The sequence below is a fragment of the Leopardus geoffroyi genome, chromosome D4 (assembly GCF_018350155.1).
Source record: "Leopardus geoffroyi isolate Oge1 chromosome D4, O.geoffroyi_Oge1_pat1.0, whole genome shotgun sequence".
NCBI lineage: Eukaryota > Metazoa > Chordata > Mammalia > Carnivora > Felidae > Leopardus > Leopardus geoffroyi.
Genome location: NC_059342.1, coordinates 22,817,541 through 22,826,701, shown reverse-complemented (window position 1 = coordinate 22,826,701; position 9,161 = coordinate 22,817,541).

Below are 9,161 nucleotides of genomic sequence, written 5' to 3'. Positions count from 1 at the left end.
CTGCTGACTTTATAGAATGTTTTTGTTCTTCAAATTATCCTATTAGATTCAGTCAATCAGCCAGCATCTACTAAGGATGTGAAGTCGGCACGGGGCAAGGTGGCCACTGGGGCTGGTGGCTAAGGTGCAGTTTTTTTAATGAGGGTTGACTGGGGAAGAATCTGCTGATGGTAACGGAGAGGGATATGGGTGAGGCGCTGCCTTAAGGAAACCCAGCAGTAACAGATGGACAGGCAGCTCTTAACAGTCTTGGATGTAAATTACTCATTTGACATCAGCTGTCTGGGACAACCAATTGTGCCCTTCCAGCAAGTGTTTGGAACTCTTGTGTGCCAGGCACAGGGCCAAGGGCTTCCAGATGTTCTCACATGATAATTTTTTTTTAATTCACAAAAATATCATATACCTCTGATTTCAATTTGGAAAATATAGCAAGGTACAAAGAAGAAAAATAAGCCCCATAATTGTGCCACTTAGAAACAATATTTTACCATTTTCATACCAAATATGTTCAATATAATACAGACGATTCAGAATAACAGACATTTGTTGGGTATTTACTACATACCAAGGACATTTGAGCAATTTGTGTTATCCCACTTAATCTTCAAAAAAGCCCAATGAGGTAGTTACTGGGTTCATGCTCATTTAACAGATAAGGAAACTGAGGCACAGAGATGCAGTAACTGGCTGGAGGCTCAAGGCTAATTGTTAGTGGAGTCAGATTTTAACCCATTTGGTCAGACTCCAAAGCCAATTGTTTTAAATCTGTTCTGGGGCGTCTGGGTGGCTCAGTCGGTTGAGCGTCTGACTTCAGCTCAGGTCATGATCTCGTGGTCTGTGAGTTCGAGCTCTGCGTCGGGCTCTGTGCTGACCGCTCAGAGCCTGGAGCCTGCTTCAGATTCTGTGTCTCCCTCTCTCTCTGCCTCTCCCCTGCTCATGCTCTCTCTCTGTCTTAAAGATAAACATTAAAAATAAAAATAAAAATAAATCTGTTCTACCTCCTTGTCCACATGGTTTTATAATGTGTTTCTCACTTTTCTTGTTTTTAGCTTGAAGTGTAATGGACAAATTAAAAATTGTAGGTAAAGTGTACAGTGTAATGATTTGATATAAGAATATATTATGAAAGGATTCCCTCCATCAAGGTAATTAACATATCCGTCACCTCAAATATTTATTTTTGGGGGCTTAGTGAGAACACTTAAGTTCTGCTTAGCAAATTTAACTTATACAGTACGGTATCATTATCCTCAGACCTTATTCACCTTAAAACGGAAAGCTGGTACCCTTCACCAACCTCTGCCTATTACCCCGCACTAACCAGCCCCTGGCAATCACCATTCTACTCTGTTTCTAGGAGTTCAACCTTCTTTTTGTTAATTGCACATAGGTGATAGTTGATACCATGTAATATTTATCTTTCTCGACTTATTTTGTGTAGTATAATGACCTCTGGATTCATCTATGTTGTCACAAATGCCAGCATTTCATTCTTTTTAAAGGCTGAATAATCACTCTGTGTGTGTGTGTGTGTGTGTGTGTGTGTGTGTGTGTGTGTGTGTGTGATATTTCCTTTATCTGTTCATCTACTTATGGACCCTTAGGTTGTTTCCATACCTTAGCTGTTATGAACAATGCAGCATTGATATGGGGTGTAGATAACTCTTGAGATAGTCATTTCATTTCCTTTGGATATAAACCCAGAATTGGGGTGACTGGATCACATGATAGTTCTATTTTAAATTTTTTGAGGAGCCTCCATACTGTTTTCCTTAGTGTCTCTACCAGTTAGCATTCCTACCAACAGTGCACAAGGGGCCCCTTTTCTCCACATTCTTGCCAGAATTTGTTATCTCTTGTGTTTTTGATAATAGACGTCTTAACAGGTGTGAGGTGGTTTTGTTTTCGATTTCTTTTAATGATTAGTGATGCTAAGCACCTTCCCATGTATCTGTTGGCCACTTGTATGTCTTCTTTGGAAAAACATCTACTTGTGTCCTTTGTCCCTTTGTTCTTGTTTTTGCTAGTTGGTTGACTTTATTTTTCTTCATTAAAACTTATTCACAAACAACTTAACAATGTTGGATTTACTATAATTTGCTCATTTCTCATTTGTTAGGTAGGTAGGCTATCTCAAACATTGAGATATTATTATAATCCTTGGAAAGAAAATGTTCATATATAATTTTCTCTCCTTATTTCTGTCCTTTTCCTTAGGATTAATCCCGAGGAATGGAATTACGACATCAAAAGATAAAATGTTATTTCAGATCTTTGATATACATTGTCAAATTGCTTTCCAGAAATCCTGGGCCTATTTATGTTACTCCCAGCAGAACATGGTAATGCTGGCTTGCCTCAGGTCAGACACATTGTTCTTACTCTGAAAAGTATTTGCTAATGATAGGCAATAAGTGATACCTCATTTTCCCATTTAGTTTTGCTCTAGCTTGGATTTGTTCTTTGAAAGGATCGTGACGAGGTCAGCTCATTGACCATCCGAGCCTCATACTTAAGATATCTGTCCATTAACAGTTCCTAGGAAACCTTTCCTAGAGCCTTGATAGCTTCTTTTAGACACCTAAAGTGGATGTCCAATTTTCTCAGGATAGGTTTCTATTATATAAACTTATGTGTTCTATTTTCAGTATTAAGAAAGTGTGTTATTTTTCACCGTGTTCCTTTGCTTGCTTCAAAGAGGTAATTTACAAACCCCAGTGATGGTAAACCTTAGTAATGAGTTAAAAGTAGGGAACTATAACTTGCTTCTATATTGTTTTTGTTGTTTGAAATGAAAGGCTCTTTTGTAGTTGCAGGTGTGATACCCTACTTGTAAGGAGAATGTGAACCGGAAGTAGCCCACTGGGCATGGCGATGTGCTAGAAGGACACCAAGTTTGGAATCCGGCACAGATCCCAGGCGCGATATGTCTTTATCATTTGTGTATGGCCCTGGGCAACTTCCTTAGCCCCTCTCAGGACTTTTCGACAACTATGAAAATGGAAATAAAAATACCTATCTTACCGGGGCTGTTGAAGGGATTAAACAAGATACCATTTTCTGAGAATTTAACAATTTTAACAAATTTGAGAGTTTCTGAACAGTTTTAAAGGATTTGTATCTTTTTTTTTGTTTTTTGAGACTTTAACAGTTTTGAGAATTTAACAGTACTAGCTGTGTTTTTCTTTTAGTTGCTGCTTTAGGTCCAGTTTAGCTGACCATTGAACTCATCAGCTGGCTTTTAATTGTGAATGCCTTGAGCAGAGAGTTGATGGTCTCGGGGTGGACTTTAACAAAAGCTTGTACATCAGTAACCACAACAGTAACTGGAGGCTCCAGTTCAGTCTGTTCAGGTACATCTGTGTATCTTGTCAAGTCAAGCCTCTGTGTCCAGGACCCTCTGAACTGGCATCTTTCCCTAGAAATAACCACACTCAAATGTCACCTTCTGAAAAGGCAATTTGTAAAGAAACTTGGAATTGTTTTGCAGCATGCTCGGACTGGGGGGCGGGAGCGGGAGGGGGCCATGCTGTGGGTGTTTGTTCACTCTGTGCTCTGGAAAAAGATGTTGATGGTGCTGATGAATGAACTTTAGCTTAATGGGTTAGTTTGGGAGGGTTCTCTTCATGTTTTTGGTACACTGATCATTCAGACCATGCTCTCTAGGAGGGGAATGTGTGTTTCCATGTCCGTTAGAGTTTGGGTGGTATGTACCTCTTGCCATTTTAAAGGCTCTATTATGCATTTCACCCAAAAGGAGTGAGCTATGAGGCTTGCATAATTTCCACCTGCCCCATGCCGTCAAATGCTGTTCCACTGAGTTATATCCCCACCACTCTACCTGCCCCATGAATTGTCAGGGTGTCAGCAATGTTTTGATGCATGTGGCCATTGCCCTTGCTGTAAGCAGAGCATGCTATTATTTCCCTACTTTCCTCAGTCTGTGTCTGGTTAGGAAAGTAACCAGTGTAACAACCAGCTTTACTGTATGCTGTGAAGCTGAAGCCATAAGCAACAGCCAATGTGCAAAGCCACTTGCAAAAGTGAGGTGGGAAGGGTCCAAAAATCTATTACTGCCTTACATATATATGTATCATTGAGGGAAGGGGCTACAAAGCATCAAAAAAACCCCAAACCCCTCCATCCTAATGTTTCTATTTTTGATGTGTTTCCCATGCATTCATTCATATGCGAGCACAACACTCCTCCCATTTCATATTCTGCTCTTCTCATTAAGCTATCACGAGTCCTTTCTTTACCCATATTTCTGGGTAGTCTTCAGTTCTTTTTATTGGCTCCATCAAATGATACACCACCATTTATTAGACTCCTTCTACAATGTTTCATGACTATTTTTTTTTTTTACCACATTTTAACTCTAATAACTACTGCATTAAGCAGCTTCACAGATAGAACTGCTTTCTTCTTCCTTTGAACTGTTTCCTTGGAATGATCTCAGGAATGGGATTGCTGGATCGTAGGGTGTGAATGTATTAGAAACCCATTTTTCATTTCTGCAGTTGGCTTTCCTGTTTGCACAAAAGTAAAATCTGTTACCTCCACCCAACACAAGCATCTCAATCAAGAGTTTTATTTTTATCAAGCATTTCGGGTATAATATTTCACGGGAATGTTTTCGATGGCAAAATTAAAGAAAGGAACACACTGTTTCCTTTCCCATAATACAAACCATCAAGCACTCATATAAGGTCTATGTGCTGAAACCTAGGCCCTTCGGCTTTTCTTTCTGATACTGTATGAAGTGACCCATATCCTACTTGTGCATAAAAGACAGTTGATGAGAAAGACAAAGCTCTTGTTCTTTGGGTGAGTGATTCATTGGTTGATTGCCTAGAGTTTTCCACTTGGGAGCAAATTCCTTCTGTGGTTTCCAGAGCTTGAAGAGACATTAGTTTGCTTTTCAATTTACATGGCCATTCTACTGAATCCCTGCACAGCACTCTGCAATTGTAATAGCCCCAATACATAACTTCACATTTGGAATGTAAAGTGCAACCATTCTTAATAGTTTAGTTTAATGGCCACTCTTTTCTTTCCCCTATGGTTTCTTGTGTATTATTTTTTTTAAGCAGACGGCCATTTCAGTGCCACCACATTCTCCACTGAACATACCCTCTGCGGTGAAAATCCTTTTAAAAACAACTTATAGTCGCTTGGAAAGCAAATCACTTAGGATGAGAAAACATTGATCTGTGGGGGAAAATGATCCAGTGAGTCCTTATCTGGAATTTTCCTCCCTTTTTGTTTTTTTCCCCTCTGAGAAAAATGAGCATGATGTGTATGAAAATGCATGAGCAGGCTGTCTGAGCTACAGGGAGAGGAGTTGTGTAGACCAGCGGGGTTTAGGTAGTTACCTCGCATGACAGCAGTTTCTAAGGTCAATGGCAGACCACTACCTGTATATTTGTTTTGCTTGAATGACTAGATCCTTAATTAAAGAAAACCATGTATTCTTTTTTTTTTTAACCTTAGGAAGTTACAGGTGACTTCCAATTCTTTCCACTCCCTCAGCTGATCCCAGGAATCCTCGCCTTTCTGGCTTTCCCCTTCAGTGCTGTCTTCTGAGATCAGCAAAGAAAGAGTTCTTGCTCTCAGCTCTTAGGGGGCGGCATCCCTGTTTCTGTTACCAGGGAAACCAGTTTCAGATGGGTGCAAAGAAGGCAAAAGGTTCAAACATCTTATTTGAAATAATGAAATAAGAATGCAACCTATAACTCCCCCTCTCGCCAACTATCTAATGTCAATTTCCATGGCAACAAGATCAGAAAGGCCCCTGACAGCCAGCAACTGACAGTAAACTCACGTGTCTCTCTAGGTGGCAGGCATCCTTTTGATAACCGTAAATGCCAATTTGTTCAATCCCATGACATATCATTGGGCTGGAAAGACTCTTATTTGAAGAGTGAATAAAATAGAATCCACCTAGCCAAGATGTCTGTCCTTCTAACTTCTCTCTGACAAAAAATAAATCAGGAATACTGTTCAGGTGATTACTGTTGCTTTCGTGATAGCCACTTTGTCAATGTGCAAACCTTGTTTGTGTCTACCATGTTTGTCTTTCTAATTTCTGGACTAACATGTAACAGCATGATGAGCATCTCCTCTGGGCTGTACTTGATTAGATTGGATATTCTGACACTCAGAATATGTGTGGACTTTCTGGACTGTTAGCATATAGAATGTAAATGTTAGTGTTGATTTTAATCTCTGCAGTGGTGCCTAAACATTTGGTCATATTGTCTACTAATTTATATCCATTGTGGATGTTTTGCCTTCTCGAAGACATGGACTCTCAGGATGAAATAGTTGGAAATTAATGTACACATCTAAATAGTTAAAAAGCTCTAGGTGGTCATTAGCATATGAGGGGCTGAATCCCTCACAGGTAAGCAACATACTATTCAAGAATGCTTTGTCATGGCCATAATCCAACTGAACATTTCAACACAAGATGGCTATTTCTTTACATGGGCAAAGTAGTAGCAGAAGGGACTCTTTAAAAGGAATAGAGGGGGGTACCTGGGTGGCTCAGTTGGTTAAGCGGCTAACTTCGGCTCAGGTCATGATCTCGTGGTCTGTGGGTTCCAGCCCCGCGTCGGGCTATGTGCTGACAGCTCAGAGCCTGGAGCCCATTTCAGATTCTGTGTCTCCCTCTCTCTGACCCTCCCCCGTTCATGCTTTGTCTCTCTCTGTCTCAAAAATAAATAAACGTTAAAAAATAAATAAATAAATAAATAAATAAATAAATAAATAAATAAATAAAAGGAATAGAGGGCTTCAAAAGGATTTCAACCCTTACCATCGTGTAGAGATGCTGGATCACTTACATTATGAATTTTTGCCTTTTCCGTTGGCTTTTGCTAAAATAAAAGTACAGCTTCGCATCCCATCTTCTCTGGGCTCCTCTACTAATATTAGACTTAAATTATTTAGACTGAATCAATGAGATGTTCACTAAGTTTTAAATCAATGGATTATTTGCACTTAGTAAATATCAATTGCTGTTAATGGTGGTATGAAATATATAAAACTCTTAAATTTTTTAGCACATACCTGCCTGTCTGATGAAACACATCTGTAGAGCAGTCCCAACGTATGACAAGCTCAGCCCTGGGTCCGTGCTGCCCTTGTCAGCCACGTTCCTCTTAACATTCATAGCTGAGGGAAGCTTTCCCATTAGACAACTCAACACGTTTTCTGGGGGCAAGGTGACAGAGAGTTAGTTGAGTTGGTTCAGTGACTCACACAGGAAAAGTGCTGACATGGATTTTGGTGTTGGCCTTTCTCCCCACTCCTGGGGACAGAGAAACATTAGGATAAGACACCAGTGAGCTGATATTTTCACAAGCTAAAAAAAAATTAAGCTTGCCACTTTCTCTGTTCTCCTCCTCTATCTTTCTTCACGTTGTGTCATGGGCAAGGCTGACATCCCACCTGGGCTTGACTGAAGCCCTTGACACACACATGATTTCTTTGGGTTAGGTTGGGAGATATAGAAATGCGTATAAACAAAAAAAATGTGCGTTTGATTTGAACAGAAATTTCATTGTCTGTAATGCCATGGTTCCTTATGTTGTCAATCGACAGCTGTTCGAAGCAGGTTATTAAATAGCTTGCCTTGTGCAATTGTGAGAACCTTTGGAATAACTTCTTGGCACAATCACAAAAATATCAGTGACTACCCAGTTTGAATGGGAAATGTTTCTCCTGGCATTTCCATAGACTATTTCACAAGATTCTCTCATCATTATTTTATATTCTGAGCTACTTTGGTTTATGGCGATTTCAGTTTTAGGAATTGTAATTCTGTACTTTGCCAGTAATTGGAAGCTTCTACGTCCTTTGGATCAACATTTCAATGATTCTAGAATGTGAGGAAAATCATAGAAGAAGTAAACGCTGATCAAGTAAAACTAGAGTTGCTAAAAACATTAGAGCAAACCCTAAAGTCAGTGCTGAATTACACTTTAGTTTTTGAACTTTAAATAGAAAATAACCACAGTGATATGTAGCCATGTGTAAGTGACACTGCCTGGGGCACTTTTTATTGAATCATAATGTTATTTTAATCACCAGTAGAATCCCGGAGCAAATACCTATCCACTTTGCACTCTATAACAAGAAAGGCAAAGGAAACCAGGTTTTTTTTTACAGCCTGGATAGAAAATATTTTCTTTTTTCCATCCAGAACCCAGTGGAAGCATTTACTACCTAAAAGCAGTAGATTTGATTTCCAGTGTTTGAAATGTTAGAAGTAAACATAAAGATGTGGACAGGCCCCAAACACCAAATCTGCCCAGCCTGACAAAGCAGACAATAGCTTATTTTTAAAATACATGAAAGTTTAGAGGATACTTCAATTGTATGAAAAGCCATACTTCATTCAATAAACATTTACTATGTTCAGGTAACTCTGAAAGGCTATTTGAGGGACATAATACTGTGGTTAACATTTATTGAATACTTACTGTATATCAGGTACTTCACTAAGTACTCTATTTGCCAAATTTCATTTAAAAATAAGACACGGTGGGGCACATGGGTGGCTCAGTTGGTTAAGTCTCTAACTTCAGCTCAGGTCATGATCTTGTGGCTCATGATTTCGAGCTCCATGTCGGGCTCAGTGCTGACAGCTCAGAGCCTGTAGCCTTCTTCGGATTCTGTGTGTGTGTGTGTGTGTGTGTGTGTGTGTGTCAAAAAATAAATAAACGTTAAAAATAAGACATGGCTTCTGCCCTAAAGGAGCTGAGTCGGGGCCAGCATTAGGGTAGTTGAGGAAGAACTATTCTTGGGCTCCCAAGTTTAAGGTGGCACCAAAAAACTCAGTGATCAAGATAAATAAGGTTTTGCTTTAATTTTTAAAATATCAAAATTAGTGCAAAAAACCTGTGATGATCTGAAACAAGAGGAACTCTCATTCATTGCTGGTGGGAATGCAAAATGCTACAGCCACTTTGGAAGGCAGTTGGCAGTTTGTTAGAAAACCAAACATACTCTTACCATATAGTCCAGCAATCAATGCTCCTTGGTATTTATCCAAAGGAGTTGAAAACTTATGTCCACACAAAAACCCACACAGAGATGTTTGTAGCAGCTTCCTTCAATATTGTCAAAATTTGGAAGCAACCATGATGTCC